Source organism: Triturus cristatus, chromosome 1_1 (assembly GCF_964204655.1).
Source record: "Triturus cristatus chromosome 1_1, aTriCri1.1, whole genome shotgun sequence".
NCBI lineage: Eukaryota > Metazoa > Chordata > Amphibia > Caudata > Salamandridae > Triturus > Triturus cristatus.
In genome coordinates this window covers 275,782,688-275,798,898 of record NC_140579.1, presented here as the reverse complement: position 1 = coordinate 275,798,898, position 16,211 = coordinate 275,782,688, and positions in this window count along the sequence as shown.

The following is a 16,211-nucleotide window of genomic DNA, read 5'->3' as shown; positions in this document are numbered from 1 at the left end:
GGATCAGGCTGCTTCTAAGTTCAGACTGAGAGTCTGACTCATCCACCCCTATGTCTCTCTCTTCACAGAACCTTACCAACTCCAACATACTGTACCCAAAAAGATCACAGAAATCAAAAGCTGGCTCCATTTTGGCGGACGTTCTTGAGAAAAGATCACACAGGGAACCTAGGGGTCTGAGCTTAACACGAACACACAATTCACAAAGGATTCAGCAAGCTCTCTATCCCAGAGAACTCACACTCACTTGCCTAGTGCCACACACCACTCATCCACACCCAACCCTCCCCTCGGACTGGTAAGGCAGTTTCTACCACCCCTGATTCCTCAACCTGACCACCACGTGACACAGGTACCAACTCTGGGCGCAGGGCGGGGGACAAATGTACTGGACACTATTACGCTGCCACCACTGGATCCCACCCTCTGGTGAATCCAGAAAACACAATGCACTAAGGGGGATGATCTACCCTCCCGAGCTAGGGACACCTAACTCACAGTGCACAAAAACACATTTCCAAAGAAATGACAATTTAAAAACAATTTTAAAACAATAATCCCCATACCATGTGATTTATCTAAATGCAGAGTTTTGTAGTGTGGCCAGTTGCCGCTGCGGTACAGCGCAAACGCAAGTCCAAATCCCACCGCTGATCACCAATGTTGGAAATGGGATTTCTGGTTGGCTAAGGCTTGCGCCAAAGTCAGGCAGAAACCACCACTCTAGTCAGGGCAAGGAAGTTACACGCCAAAGATAACCCCTGCTCACCCCCTTGGTAGCTTGGCACGAGCAGTCAGGCTTATCTCTGAGGCGATGTGTAAAGCGTTTGCGCGCGCACCCAGCAACAACACCCAAGGCCCACCACAAAGGAAACTCCACACAAGGTATTCTATAAAAATAGCCTTTGTATTATACACAACACATTAGATAAAAACACACACTCTACAATGTGCCAACAGGCACGGGCAGAATTTACAAGGGATTATATATACAGGGGACAGGGCCACCTGGACCGCTGTCCGGAATTAGCACTCTTAGAACATAGGAATAATACTGTAGTATAAAATAACATATGTAGCACACAACCAGTAACTACTGGTATCAGGTAAGTACCACCTACGCAACCCTAACCACCTTAGGAAAATATTGCGCAGGGAATCAGGACCTCACTAGCACCACCTGTACTAGGAGAAAGCAAACAACCACCTAAGTATCACAATACCTGTAGGGGTAATAGAACGTTACACATGATGCATGAAAACATTCAGGTGTAGAGCAAAGGAAACACATGATGCATGAAAACATTCAGAGGTGTAGAGCAAGGGAAACACATGATGCATGAAAACACATTCAGCGGTGTAAAGCAAAGCACATGACGCATAAACACATTCAGAGGTGCAGGAAAGGAACACTAGCGCAAAGACTCACATTAGCCACTATCTGTGGCAGTCCCTAGGCCAACTGGCCTTGTCGGGGCAAGGACGCCCTGCGTCACGAAAAGTCAGGATGCGCCTGCGCAGGCTGCGCAAACCAAGGCGCACAAAGCACAACCTACACGTAGCAGTTGCCCACTAAGTGCTGGGCAACTGGAGAAATGCTGGGGCCAACGTTGGAGCCTCCCAGGGCTCTGAAACAACTGGAATGCCCCCTAGAGCCTCGCAGGCTCTAAACTACAAATATGCCCTGTGTGGGAGTCCTCTAGACTCTAAACAAATATGCCCCCAATGATGGAGCCTCGTGGGCTCGAGACAAGAAATGCCCCAACGTTGGAGCGACTCGCGCTCAAGAAATAATGCCCCCGCATGTGGTGGAGCCTCGTGGGCTCTCAAAGAATGCCCTCGCAACGTTGGAGCCCTCACGGCTCTTTGACAAAAGTAGGGGCCACGTGGGAGCCTCGCAGGCTCTATGAGCAATGTGTGACCGTTGGAGCGCACCAGCGCTCAAAGAAACTAATGCCGGCCTCCTTGGAGCGCAGGCGCTCGATCCCCATGCGGCCCCAACTCACCGGGACTCTGGAGGACTCCTTCAAACCTCCTCCGGTCGTCTCGTCGTCTCCACGGAGCTGGGAAGCGGAGCCTACGGGCTCCGTGCATGCAGGCCGCACGTCCCAGTGCGGGGTGGGCTCCCGCCTGGGTGGAGGACGCCGTGCTTCTCCGGAGGGCCCCGGGGCGCAGGGTAGGCTCCTGCCTGCTCCGGGGCTTAGAATTCAGCCGAGAGTCTCCGGTGGGAGGCGGGGTAGGCTCCCGCCCTCCTACTTCCGGCTCTGGTTGTCCCGACAGCCCGCCCCCGGCCTGCCTGACTTCCTGGCCGTCCCAGCCCGGGCTGCAGCGGTGATTTATCCTTGGCTTTCTCCGAAGCGCGGGGTGGGCTCCCGCCTTCGGATTTACGCATAGATCGGCGGAAATAAGCGGGGTGGCACCCGCGAGTTCAACACAATGCTTGGTGGGCACCCGCCAATTAAATAATTAAATCAGCGGGGTGGGCACCCGCAAGCGCGGCAAAATAGCAGGGAATCCCTACGTCGGGGTTCCCTCGCTAATAATTACAGCTCCGCGCTGCTGGCCACCAATAAAGCGCTCCTAGCGCTATAAATGAAAGAAAAGCGCTTCCAGGCGCTTAGGGGTGAAATAACCACCAAATCCAGCAAAAGTCCTTAGTAAGGTGGGCAGGGGGCAAGGCTGGGCCAGGGGCCAGCTCACTGGGCCCTCCAGGCAGGAAGGCAGTCCAAAGTGGCGGTTCCTCCTGGCCTCCAGCAGCAGCAGCAGCCCCCCTCAGGATCCTGGAAGAGAACAGTTTCTGTGGGGACACAGCCCCATTTTTATACAGCAAACCCCTTTGTTCTGGGTTCAGGGTGAGGGGGAAAACCAGTCGCAGCTGGTTGGGGAGCACCCTTGATGTGCTCAGCCCCTCACTCTATTCATTGGCAGGGCTAGGGTCGTCAGTCGCACCGCAGGGGGCGGGGCTAGCATTGTGTGTGGAAAACCCTGTCCTATTCAGGACCCAGGTGTACTCCTCCCACCCATCTAGCTGCTGATCTCCCCATTCACCACTGGGTGACTCATCCTGACTCTGGGGAATCCCTAGCCCGTCACATGACACGACCAGCCAATCACGCGACAGACACACTGCACACAGAAGTGCCCACTTCTAGAAGTGGCACTTCCACACTAGGTACATGCACGCCGCACACATCATCGCGCAGCATTCACTCCCACGAGTCCGCACATACCAAACTCGGGCCTGCACACCCCACGCATCAGGAACTACTAGGGACACATACACTCCCCATGCATTCCTATGGGAGGGCAGGCCTATCTCACCACATGCACTCAGAGCACGCACGCACTTTACCCTGGGACACAGGGAAAGTGCGCAGAAACCAAACAAATCACCACACCAAGTCACCAGTAAAAAGCAAAAAAAGTTCAGGGGTGAACCTGCCAGAAGGGCCAAGTCCAACATGGGTCATGGCCCCCGTGAAACCCTGCGCTCTCCAGGATAAATGGACCGGGCCCTTCAAAGTAGTTGAGCGGAAGAGCCCGGTCACGTACTTGGTAGACGTCCAGTCACCCCGGGACCCCCTCTGGGTCCTCCACGTGAACCGCCTCAAGCCCCACTTTGTGCAGACGGAGCTGAGCCTCCTACTGGCCACTGACGACGGGTCCGAAGAAGAGTCAGATCCTCTCCCTGATCTTCTGTGCACCAAGGAGAAGGACGGCTCCATAGAGGGAGTGAACCTCTCCCCGTCTCTCACTCCCCAGCAACGTGAGGATTGCCGCCAGCTCCTAGGGCAGTTTCCGGACCTTTTCTCCTTGGTCCCCAAGGTCACCGACTGGTGTGTCCATGATGTGAATACCGGGGACAGCCCGCCAGTAAGACACCGAGCCTACCGAGTCCCTGATCGGGTCCGGTCCTGTATCCAAGCCGAAGTCTCAAAAATGTTGACCCTAGGCGTGATCGAACCCTCAGACAGCCCCTGGGCCGGCCCCGTAGTCCTGGTCCCAAAAGCAGCTGCCCCCGGGCTCGCCCCAGAACTCCGCTTCTGCGTGGACTACCGGGGGCTCAATGAAGTCACCCGAGCCGATGCCCACCCCATTCCCCGAGCCGACGAGCTCATTGACCGGCTCGGGGCTGCTCGGTTCCTCAGCACCTTCGATCTCACCTGCGGCTACTGGCAAATTGCGCTCACAGAGGGAGCCAAGGAGCGGTCCGCCTTCTCCACCGCGGATGTGCACTATCGCTTTCGCGTGATGCCTTTCGGGATGAAAAATGCCCCGGCCACCTTCCAGCGACTGGTAAATAGAGTCCTGGCCGGGCTGGAAAAATTCAGCGCTGCATATCTCGACGATATTGCCGTTTTTAGATCCGAATTGAGTGAGCACCTCCAGCACCTCCGGAGGGTGCTAACCGCCCTACGCCAGGCGGGCCTCATCGTGAAAGCCAGCAAATGCCAGATTGGGCAAGGTTCGGTAACCTACCTGGGGCACCAGGTCGGAAGCGGGCAGGTCGCCCCTCTACAGCCCAAAATCGACGCCATTCTAGCCTGGGAATCCCCCACTACCCAAACAGAGGTCCGAGCCTTTCTGGGCCTCACGGGCTACTACCGGAGATTCATCCGGAATTACGGCAGCCTGGTCGGTCCCCTCACGGGACTTACGTCCAAGAAACAGCCCAAGAAGGTACAGTGGTCCCCTGCCTTCCAAGAGGCGTTCAATCGCCCTGAAAACGGCCATGTGTACGGCCCCCGTCCTCCAGGCCCCCGACTACTCCAAAGAGTTTGTGGTACAAACTGATGCCTCCGAGCATGGCATCGGGGCAGTCCTCTCCCAGGTAAATGACCAGGGTCTAGACCAGCCCGTGGCCTTCCTCAGCCGAAGGCTGTTGCCCAGGGAACAGAGATGGAGTACCATCGAGCGCGAGGCGTTCGCCGTAGTCTGGGCCCTCAAGAAACTACGCCCTTACCTGTTCGGCACCCATTTCAGGGTCCAAACCGATCATCGCCCCTTGCGATTGCTCATGCAGATGCGAGGAGAAAACCCCAAGCTTCTGCGGTGGTCAATTTCCCTCCAGGGGATGGATTTCACTGTGGAACATCGCCCTGGTACGGACCACGCCAACGCCGATGGCCTCTCCCGATTCTTCCGCCTCAGCGAAGAGAACCCCCAAGAAGATGGGTAGTTCTCTCCGGCTTTCAGCTGGGGGGGACGCGTGTTAGACCCGGCCCTCGTAACATAGTCAGACCTGACCCCTGCCCCTCACACCAGCCCCGAGCCCACGGCCTAGCCGATCCTTCCCACCAGAACACACACACCCGACCCGGACTTCCCCCGTCCGTGGCCTTCCTCCTTCGGCCACCCCGGGCCAGCGTGCCCACTTCATGCACCAAGATGGCCGCCCGGCCCCAGCGCGACCCTGGCCTAGAGGCACCACTCCGGCTGGAGGACATCGCGCTCCCCTTGGGATGAGAAAGGGAGGAGCAGTTTCCATCACACCTCTGCGCTTCCCTGGGAAGGTGGGTTTCGATCGACCCGCCGGCCTCCCCGAGGGCTGGCTCCACGCCTGCTGGGTGTCTGGGGCTCCTCCCGACCCGGCCCTGAAAGGATCAAAGGACAATGGCAGGAAACCCCCAACAAGCGACCCCCAGGTGACAAGACCCCTGCCTGCACAGAATCCGGACATCAAAGAGGAGTCGCCCTATAACAAGGGGTGCTCTGGGACTGTCCGGCAGATTCGCCTTGGAACACCTGAGCCCTGCTGAGTGACTTGCGGCTCCCTGAAGATCGTAAGACCTCCGAACTTGTGCTTGAGCCCTGCTGAGTGACTCGCGGCTCCCTGAAGATCGTAAGACCTCCGAACTTGTGCTTGAGCCCTGCTGAGTGACTCGCGGCTCCCTGAAGATCGTAAGGCCACCGAACTTATACTCGAGCCTGCCGAGTGACTCGCGGCTCCCACAGACTCTCTTGGTCCCGCCGGACCCCATGACGACAAGCGTATCCCCCAGCTCGTGGATTGTGAGCTGTGCGCCGGGTACGCTCCTGCATTTGATTCTTATCCCCGAAGACTGTCCCGCTACCTCCTAACCCCCCTCCAAGACTTTGTGAGCCCGCGCTCTACTTGTATATATTTTGCCTTGCTGATCATAAAGATCCCACAACTCCGATCTGATAAAGATTTGCTCTTAAGAACTTCTCGTGTACTGTCTCTCTGTCGTGTGGTGCCGAGTGTACGATCCTAGATACGAGGTTCCTCCCCTGAGGAGTCTCCCGCCAGTGCCCGGCTACAATACCTCGAGGGTGGGTCTCAGGGCAGTCAGGGCCCCTTCCGGGCCCCTCTGAGGTCGCCTTCTAACAGCCTCTCCCGGTTCTTCCGCCTCAGCAAAGAGAACCCCCAAGAGGATGGGTAGTTCTCTCCGGCTTTCAGCTGGGGGGGACGCGTGTTAGACCCTGCCCTCGTAACATAGCTAGACCTGACCCCTGCACCTCACATCAGCCCCCAAACCCACGGCCTAGCCGATTCTTCCCACCAGAACTCACACGCACCCAACCCGGACGTCCCGTCCGTGGCCTTCCTCCTTTCAGCCACACCGGGCCCGCGTGCCCACTTCATGCAACAAGATGGCCGCCCAGCCCCAGCGCGACCCTGGCCTAGAGGCGCCACTCCGGCTGGAGAACATCGCGCTCCCCCTGGGATGAGAGAGGGAGGAGCAGTTTCTATCAAACCTCTGCGCTTCCCTGGGAAGGTGGGTTTCGATCGACCTGCCGGCCTCCCCGAGGGCTGGCTCCACGCCTGCTGGGTGTCTGGGACTCCTCCCGACCCGGCCCTGGAAGGATCAAAGGACAATGGCAGGAAACCCCAACAAGCGACCCCCAGGTGACAAGACCCCTGCCTGCACAGACTCCGGACATCAAAGAGGAGTCGTCCTATAACAAGGGGTGCTCTGGGACTGTCCGGCAGATTCGCCTTGGAAACACCTGAGCCCTGCTGAGTGACTCGCGGCTCCCTGAAGATCGTAAGACCTCCAAACTTGTGCTTGAGCCCTGCTGAGTGACCTGCGGCTCCCTGAAGATCGTAAGACCTCCGAACTTGTGCTTGAGCCCTGCTGAGTGACTCGCGGCTCCCTGAAGATCGTAAGACCTCCGAACTTGTACTTGAGCCCTGCTGAGTGACTCGCGGCTCCCTGAAGATCGTAAGACCTCCGAACTTGTGCTTGAGCCCTGCTGAGTGACTCGCGGCTCCCTGAAGATCGTAAGACCTCCGAACTTGTGCTTGAGCCCTGCTGAGTGACTCGCAGCTCCCACAGACTCTCGTGGTCCCGCCGGACCCCACGACGACAAGCGTATCCCCCAGCTCGAGGATTGTGAGCTGTGCGCCGGGTACGCTCCTGCATTTGATTCTTATCCCCGAAGACTGTCCCGCTACCTCCTAACCCCCCTCCAAGACCTTGTGAGCCCGCGCTCTACTTGTATATATTTTGCCTTGCTGATCATAAAGATCCTACCTCTCGATCTGATAAAGATTTGCTCTTAAGAACTCCTCGTGTGGTGTGTCTCTGTCGTGTGGTACCGAGTGTACGATCCTAGAAGTCTCCCGCCAGTGCCCGGCTACGATACTTCGAGGGTGGGTCTCAGGGCAGTCAGGGCCCCCTCTAGGCCCCTCTGAGGTCGCCTTCTAACATCTGTCCACTGCTGGGAGTGATATGCACCCACCCCTCATATGTCTGGGCACTGCTGGGAGTGATCTGCACCCACCCCTCACATGTCTCTGGGCACTGCTGGTATTCCTCTGCACCCACCCCTCACATGTCTCTGTCCACTGCTGGGAGTCCTCTGCACCCACCCCTCACATGTCTCTGTCCACTTCTGGGAGTCCTCTGCACCCACCCCTCACATGTGTCTGTCCACTGCTGGGAGTCCTCTGCACCCACCCCTTACATGTCTCTGTCCACTGCTGGGAGTGATATGCACCCACCCCTCATATGTCTGGGCACTGCTGGGAGTGATCTGCACCCACCCCTCACATGTCTCTGGGCACTGCTGGTATTCCTCTGCACCCACCCCTCACATGTCTCTGTCCACTGCTGGGAGTCCTCTGCACCCACCCCTCACATGTCTCTGTCCACTGCTGGGAGTCCTCTGCACCCATCCCTCACATGTCTCTGTCCACTGCTGGGAGTCCTCAGCACCCACCCCTCACATGTGTCTGTCCACTGCTGGGAGTGATATGCACCCACCCCTCATATATCTGTCCACTGCTGGGAGTCCTCTTCACCCACCCCTCACATGTCTCTGTCCACTGATGGGAGTGATATGCACCCACCCCTCATATGTCTGTCTACTGCTGGGAGTCCTCTGCACCCACCCCTCACACGTCTCTATCCACTGCTGGGAGTCCTCTGCACCCACCCCTCACATGTGTCTGTCCACTGCTGGGAGTCCTCTGCACCCACCCCTCACATGTCTCTGTCCACTGCTGGGAGTGATATGCACCAAACCCTAATATGTCTGTCCACTGCTGGGAGTCCTCTGCACCCACCCCTCACATGTCTCTGTCCACTGTTGGGAGTCCTCTGCACCCACCCTTCACATGTGTCTGTCCACTGCTGGGAGTTCTCTGCACCCCCCCCCTCACATGTCTCTGGCCACTGCTGGGAGTGATATGCACCCACCCCTCATATGTCTGGGCACTGCTGGGAGTGATCTGCACCCACCCCTCACATGTCTCTGGGCACTGCTTGTATTCCTCTGCACCCACTCCTCAAATGTCTTTGTCCACTGCTGGGAGTCCTCTGCACCCACCCCTCACATGTCACTGTCCACTGCTGGGAGTCCTCTGCACCCATCCCTCACATGTCTCTGTCCACTGCTGGGAGTCCTCTGCACCCCCCTCACATGTCTCTGGCCACTGCTGGGAGTGATATGAACCCACCCCTCATATGTCTGTCCACTGCTGGGAGTCCTCTGCACCCACCCCTCACATGTCTCTGTCCACTGCTGGGAGTCCTCTGCACCCACCCCTCACATGTGTCAGTCCACTGCAGGGAGTCCTCTGCACCCACCCCTCACATGTCTCTGTCCACTAGTGGTAGTGATATGCACCCACCCCTCATATGTCTGGGCACTGCTGGGAGTGATCTGCACCCACCCCTCACATGTCTCTGGGCACTGCTGGTTTCCTCTGCACCCACCCCTCACATGTCTCTGGGCACTGCTGGTATTCCTCTGCACCCACCCCTCACATGTCTCTGTCACCTGCTGGGAGTCCTCTGCACCCACCCCTCACATGTCTCTGTCCACTGCTGGGAGTCCTCTGCACCCATCCCTCACATGTCTCTGTCCTCTGCTGGGAGTCCTCTTCACCCACCCCTCACATGTGTCTGTCCACTGCTGGGAGTCCTCTGCACCCACCCCTCACATGTCTCTGTCCACTGCTGGGAGTGATATGCACCCACCCCTCATGTGTCTGTCCACTGCTGGGAGTCCTCTTCACCCACCCCTCACATGTCTCTGTCCACTGATGGGAGTGATATGCACCCACCCCTAATATGTCTGTCCACTGCTGGGAGTCCTCTGCACCCACCCCTCACATGTCTCTGTCCACTGCTGCGAGTCCTCTGCACCCACCCCTCACATGTGTCTGTCCACTGCTGGGAGCACTCTGCACCCACCCCTCACATGTCTCTGTCCACTGCTGGGAGTGATATGCACCCACCCCTCATATGTCCGGGCACTGTTGGGAGTGATCTACACCCACCCCTCACATGTCTCTGGGCACTGCTGGTATTCCTCTGCACCCACCCCTCACATGTCTCTGTCCACTGCTGGGAGTCCTCTGCACCCACCCCTCACATGTCTCTGTCCACTGCTGGGAGTCCTTTGCACCCACCCCTCACATGTCTCTGTCCACTGCTGGGAGTCCTCTGCACCCACTCCTCACATGTGTCTGTCCACTGCTGGGAGTCCTCTGCACCCACCCCTCACATGTCTCTGTCCACTGCTGGGAGTGATATGCACCCACCCCTCATATGTCTGTCCACTGCTGGGAGTCCTCTGCACCCACCCCTCACATGTCTCTGTCCACTGCTGGGAGTGATATGCACCCACCCCTCATATGTCTGTCCACTGCTGGAAGTCCTCTGCACCCACCCCTCACATGTCTCTGTCCACTGCTGGGAGTCCTCTGCACCCACCCCTCACATGTGTCTGTCCACTGCTGGGAGTCCTCTGCACCCACCCCTCACATGTCTCTGTCCACTGCTGGGAGTGATATTCACCCACCCCTCATATGTCTGGGCACTGCTGGGAGTGATCTGCACCCACCCCTCACATGTCTCTGGGCACTGCTGGTATTCCTCTGCAACCACCCCTCACATGTCTCTGTCCACTGCTGGGAGTCCTCTGCACCCACCCCTCACATGTCTCTGTACACTGCTGGGAGTCCTCTGCACCCACCCCTCACATGTCTCTGTCCACTGCTGGGAGTCCTCTGCACCCACCCCTCACATGTGTCTGTCCACTGCTGGGAGTCCTCTGCACCCACCCCTCACATGTCTCTGTCTACTGCTTGGAGTGATATGCACCCACCCCTCATATGTCTGGGCACTGCTGGGAGTGATCTGCACCCACCCCTCACATGTTTCTGGGCACTGCTGGTATTCCTCTGCACCCACCCCTCACATGTCTCTGTCCACTGCTGGGAGTCCTCTGCACCCACCCCTCACATGTCTCTGTCCACTGCTGGGAGTCCTCTGCACCCATCCCTCACATGTCTCTGTCCACTGCTGGGAGTCCTCTGCACCCACCCCTCACATGTGTCTGTCCACTGCTGGGAGTCCTCTGCACCCACCCCTCACATGTCTCTGTCCACTGCTGGGAGTGATATGCACCCACCCCTCATATGTCTGTCCACTGCTGGGAGTCCTCTTCACCCACCCCTCACATGTTTCTGTCCACTGATGGGAGTGATATGCACCCACCCCTCATATGTTTGTCCACTGCTGAGAGTCCTCTGCACCCACCCCTCACATGTCTCTGTCCACTGCTGGGAGTCCTCTGCACCCACCCCTCACATGTGTCTATCCACTGCTGGGAGTCCTCTGCACCCACCCCTCACATGTCTCTGTCCACTGCTGGGAGTGATATGCACCCACCCCTCACATGTCTCTGGGCACTGCTGGGAGTGATCTGCACCCACCCCTCACATGTCTCTGGGCACTGCTGGTATTCCTCTGCACCCACCCCTCACATGTCTCTGTCCACTGCTGGGAGTCCTCTGCACCCACCCCTCACATGTCTCTGTCCACTGCTGGGAGTCCTTCGCACCCAACCCTCACATGTCTCTGTCCACTGTTGGGAGTCCTCTGAACCCACCCCTCACATGTGTCTGTCCACTGCTGGGAGTCCTCTGCACCCACCCCTCACATGTCTCTGTCCACTGCTGGGAGTGATATGCACCCACCCCTCATATGTCTGTCCACTGCTGGGAGTCCTCTGCACCCACCCCTCACATGTCTCTGTCCACTGCTGGGAGTGATATGCACCCACCCCTCATATGTCTGTCCACTGCTGGGAGTCCTCTGCACCCACACCTCACATGTGTCTGTCCACTGCTGGGAGTGATATGCACCCAACCCTCATATGTCTGTCCACTGCTGGGAGTCCTCTGCACCCACCCCTCACATGTCTCTGTCCACGGCTGGGAGTGATATTCACCCACCCCTCATATGTCTGTCCACTGCTGGGAGTCCTCTGCACCCACCCCTCACATGTCTCTGTCCACTGCTGCGAGTGATATGCACCCACCCCTCATATGTCTGGGCACTGCTGGGAGTGATCTGCACCCACCCCTCACATGTATCTGGGCACTGCTTGTATTCCTCTGCACCCACCCCTCACATGTCTCTGTCCACTGCTGGGAGTCCTCTCCACCCTTCCCTCACATGTCTCTGTCCACTGCTGGGAGTCCTTTGCACCCACCCCTCACATGTCTCTGTCCACTGCTGGGAGTCCTCTGCACCCACCCCTCACATGTGTCTGGCCACTGCTGGGAGTCCTCTGCACCCACCCCTCACATGTCTCTGTCCACTGCTGGGAGTGATATGCACCCACCCCTCATATGTCTGTCCACTGCTGGGAGTCCTCTGCACCCACCCCTCACATGTCTCTGTCCACTGCTGGGAGTGATATGCACCCACCCCTCATATGTCTGTCCACTGCTGGGAGTCCTCTGCACCCACCCCTCACATGTCTCTGTCCACTGCTGGGAGTGATATGCACCCACCCCTCATATGTCTGTCGACTGCTGGGAGTACTCTTCACCCACCCCTCACATGTCTCTGTCCACTGCTGGGAGTGATATGCACCAACCCCTCATATGTCTGTCCACTGCTGGGAGTCCTCTGCACCCACCCCTCACATGTCTCTGTCCACTGTTGGGAGTCCTCTGCACCCACCCTTCACATGTGTCTGTCCACTGCTGGGAGTTCTCTGCACCCCCCCCCCACTCACATGTCTCTGGCCACTGCTGGGAGTGATATGCACCCACCCCTCATATGTCTGGGCACTGCTGGGAGTGATCTGCACCCACCCCTCACATGTCTCTGGGCACTGCTGGTATTCCTCTGCACCCATCCCTCACATGTCTTTGTCCACTGCTGGGAGTCCTCTGCACCCACCCCTCACATGTCTGTTAGAAAAGGTAGACGGACCGGGAGGGTCGGCCGGGGTCAGGAGGAGAGGTCTCCGGGGAGAGCCGTCTCCAGCGATCGTACAGACAAGTAACTTCCCCCCCCCCACAGACAGATATCACACACGGATAAGGTTCAGCGTTCTTTATAAGCACTTATTTAAGGTACGGTTGAATGGTACAAGGAGGTCTGGACTCAGGGGTCCCCTCGATTAGAGTCTCGCAAGGTAGGGAAGGGGGTAGCGGGGCAGTCTATTTACCAATCAGGTAGTTCTGATGAGATGATGATGAGCTCACAATCCTCGAGCTTGGTGGTTAGGTGGTACGGGCCGCGGCAGCGCCAGCAGGTCCCGGTGTGGATGGTCGATACAACGGGCCGCGGCAGCGCCAGCAGGTCCCCGGAAGATATACGGTCCGCGGCAGCGCCAGCAGGTCCCGGTGAGGATGGTCGTTACAACGGGCCGCGGCAGCGCCAGCAGGTCCCCGGGAGATATACGGTCCGCGGCAGCGCCAGCAGGTCCCGGTGAGGATGGTCGTTACAACGGGCCGCGGCAGCGCCAGCAGGTCCCAGGAAGATGACTGTTGCAGAAGGCCGCGGCAGCGCCAGCAGGCAGGACGATGGTTCACAAGAGCGGGCTACGGCAGCGCCAGTAGACCGTCAAGGTTGAGTTCACTCGGTGTCTCTCGACTCCAGGATACAACTGCCTTCCTGCTCCGGAGCTGCCTCAGTTATAGGGCTGGTGCCCTTTGATGTCCGGACCCTCGCACTTGGAGGTCGGAGGGTCCGGGATGAAGGTGTCCAGACACCCAGCAGGGGGTGGAGCCAGTGCCTGGGGGAGCTGGGGGCGATCGGCACCTGGCGGGGGAGAGCCCTTGACAGTTCGTTCTCCCATTGACTTGCCAAGTGGTCCGCTCACCTCCTGGGTGGATGGTGGTGCCGGGATGTCGGGGCCGGCCAGGCCCGGGGTTAGGGTCGAGGGGAGGCCATGCGGCCGCGTGGTGCAGGGCCCCCGATGGCGGCTTGACCCGGCCGGGGAAGCCGGTGGGGCTGGGCCCCGTGATGAGTAGGGGTCCGAGGGCAGAGGGTCCGTCGGGAGACGGAGTACAGGTGCTTGTCGTGGGGATATGCCAGGTGGGCCGGAGTTCGGGCCCTGTCGAGCGGGGAGGGAGCAAGCCGTCTGTGAGGCCTGTCCAACATGCGTCCCCCCCAGCTGAAGGCGGGGAGAGTCACCCATCTCCTTGGGGACTCTCTTCGTCGAGGCGGAAAAAGCGGGACAGGCCATCCGCGTTGGCGTGGTCTTGGCCTGGTCGGTGCTCCACGGTGAAGTCCATTCCCTGCAGGGAAATGGACCAGCTCAAGAGTTTTGGGTTTTCCCCCCGCATCTGCATCAGCCATTGCAGGGGTCGATGGTCGGTTTGTACCCGGAAGTGGGTACCGAAGAGATAGGGTCGGAGCTTTTTGAGGGCCCACACTACTGCAAATGCCTCCCTCTCGATGGTGCTCCAACGCTGTTCTCGGGCCAGGAGACGTCGACTGATGAAGGCCACCGGCTGGTCATGACCTTCGGGGTTCAACTGAGAGAGGACGGCTCCGATGCCGTGGTCGGAGGCGTCGGTCTGCACCACAAATTCCCGACTGTAATCGGGGGCCTGGAGCACCGGGGCGGTGCACAGGGCGGCCTTCAGCTCCTCGAAGGCCGCTTGACAATCAGGAGTCCAGTTGACCCGCTTCGGTTGGTTCTTGGATGTGAGACCCGTGAGGGGCCCCACGATGCTGCCGTAGTCCTTCACGAACCGCCGGTAGTAGCCGGTGAGCCCCAGGAAGGCTCGGACTTCGGTCTGGGTAACGGGGGGCTGCCAGGACTGGATGGCAGCAATCTTAAGTTGTAGTGGGGCCACCAGCCCGCTCCCCACTTGGTGCCCAAGGTAGGTCACAGACCCTTGGCCAATCTGGCACTTGCCGGCCTTAATGGTGAGGCCGGCCCGCTGGAGGGCGTGTAGGACCTCCTGGAGGTGACGGAGGTGGTCGGACCAGTGGCGGCTGTATACAGCGATATCGTCCAGGTAGGCAGCGCTGAATTCTTCAAGTCCCGCCAAGACCTGGTTCACAAGGCGTTGGAACGTGGCGGGGGCATTCTTCATGCCAAAGGGCATGACCTTAAATTGATAGTGGCCATCGGGGGTAGAGAAGGCTGACCGTTCCTGGGCCCTGGGTGTGAGGCCGATCTGCCAGTAGCCCGCCGTTAGGTCGAAGATACTAAGGTAGCGGGCGGCACCCAGCCGGTCGATCAGCTCGTCTGCTCGGGGGATGGGATGAGCGTCGGTCCGGGTGACAGCGTTCAAGCCCCGGTAGTCGACGCAGAATCTCAGTTCAGGGACGGAGCCGGGGGCAGCGGCCTTGGGAACTAATACGACCGGACTGGCCCAGGGACTGTCCGAGGGCTTGATGACCCCGATCGTGAGCATCTTGGCCACTTCCTCCTGTATGCAGGCCCGTACCCGATCTGGTACGCGGTAGGCCCGGTGCCGGACAGGGGGACTGTCCCCGGTGTCTACGTCGTGCAGACACCAGGGGGTGACCCCGGGGGTGAGGGAGAACAGGGCAGCGAACTGCAGCAGGAGGTCCCGGCAGTCCTGGCGTTGCTCCGAAGTGAGGGCGTCAGAGAGCCGGACCCCGTCCACGGAGCCGTCCTTCTCCTGAGTCTTCAGGAGATCCGGGAGGGGCTCGGAGTCTTCTTCCGTGCCACTGTCTGTAGCCATCAAGAGGCTTAGTTCGGATCGCACAAAGTGTGGTTTGAGCCGGTTGGTGTGGAGGACCCGAAGGGGGTTCCGGGAAGACCCCATGTCGATGAGGTAAGTGACGGGGCTTTTGCGCTCGACCACTTTGAAGGGCCCCGTCCACTTATCCTGCAAGGCACATGGTTCGGTGGGGGACATCACCCATACTTGCTGCCCAGGCTCGAATTCAACGGAGGAGGCATTGTGATCATACCACCTCTTCATGTCCTCCTGGCTGGCCTCGAGGTTCGCCTTGGCCATCTCCCTGAAGCGCCGGGTCTGGTTTCGTAAGGCCAGGATGTATTTGAAGACGTCTGGAGGGGTCGTGAGGGGGGCCATCTCCCAACCTTCCTTGACTAGGCTGAGGGGCCCTCGCACAGGGTGCCCGTAGAGGAGTTCAAAGGGGCTAAAACCGAGGGACTTCTGGGGAACTTCTCGGTAGGCGAAGAGGAGGCACGGGAGCAGTACATCCCACTGGCGACGGAGAGGCTCTTCCAATCCCCCAATCATCCCTTTGAGAGTGCGGTTAAAACGCTCCACTAGTCCGTTCCCTTGGGGGTGATAGGGGGTCGTGAATCTGTAAGTGACCCCGCATTGTTGCCAGAGGGACTTCATGTATTTGGATATGAAATTCGTACCTCGGTCGCTGACGACTTCTCGGGGGAAGCCTACCCGGGAGAAGATCCCCATCAGGGCCCGGCCAACCACCGGAGCGGTCACTGTCCGTAGGGGCACCGCCTCGGGGTAGCGG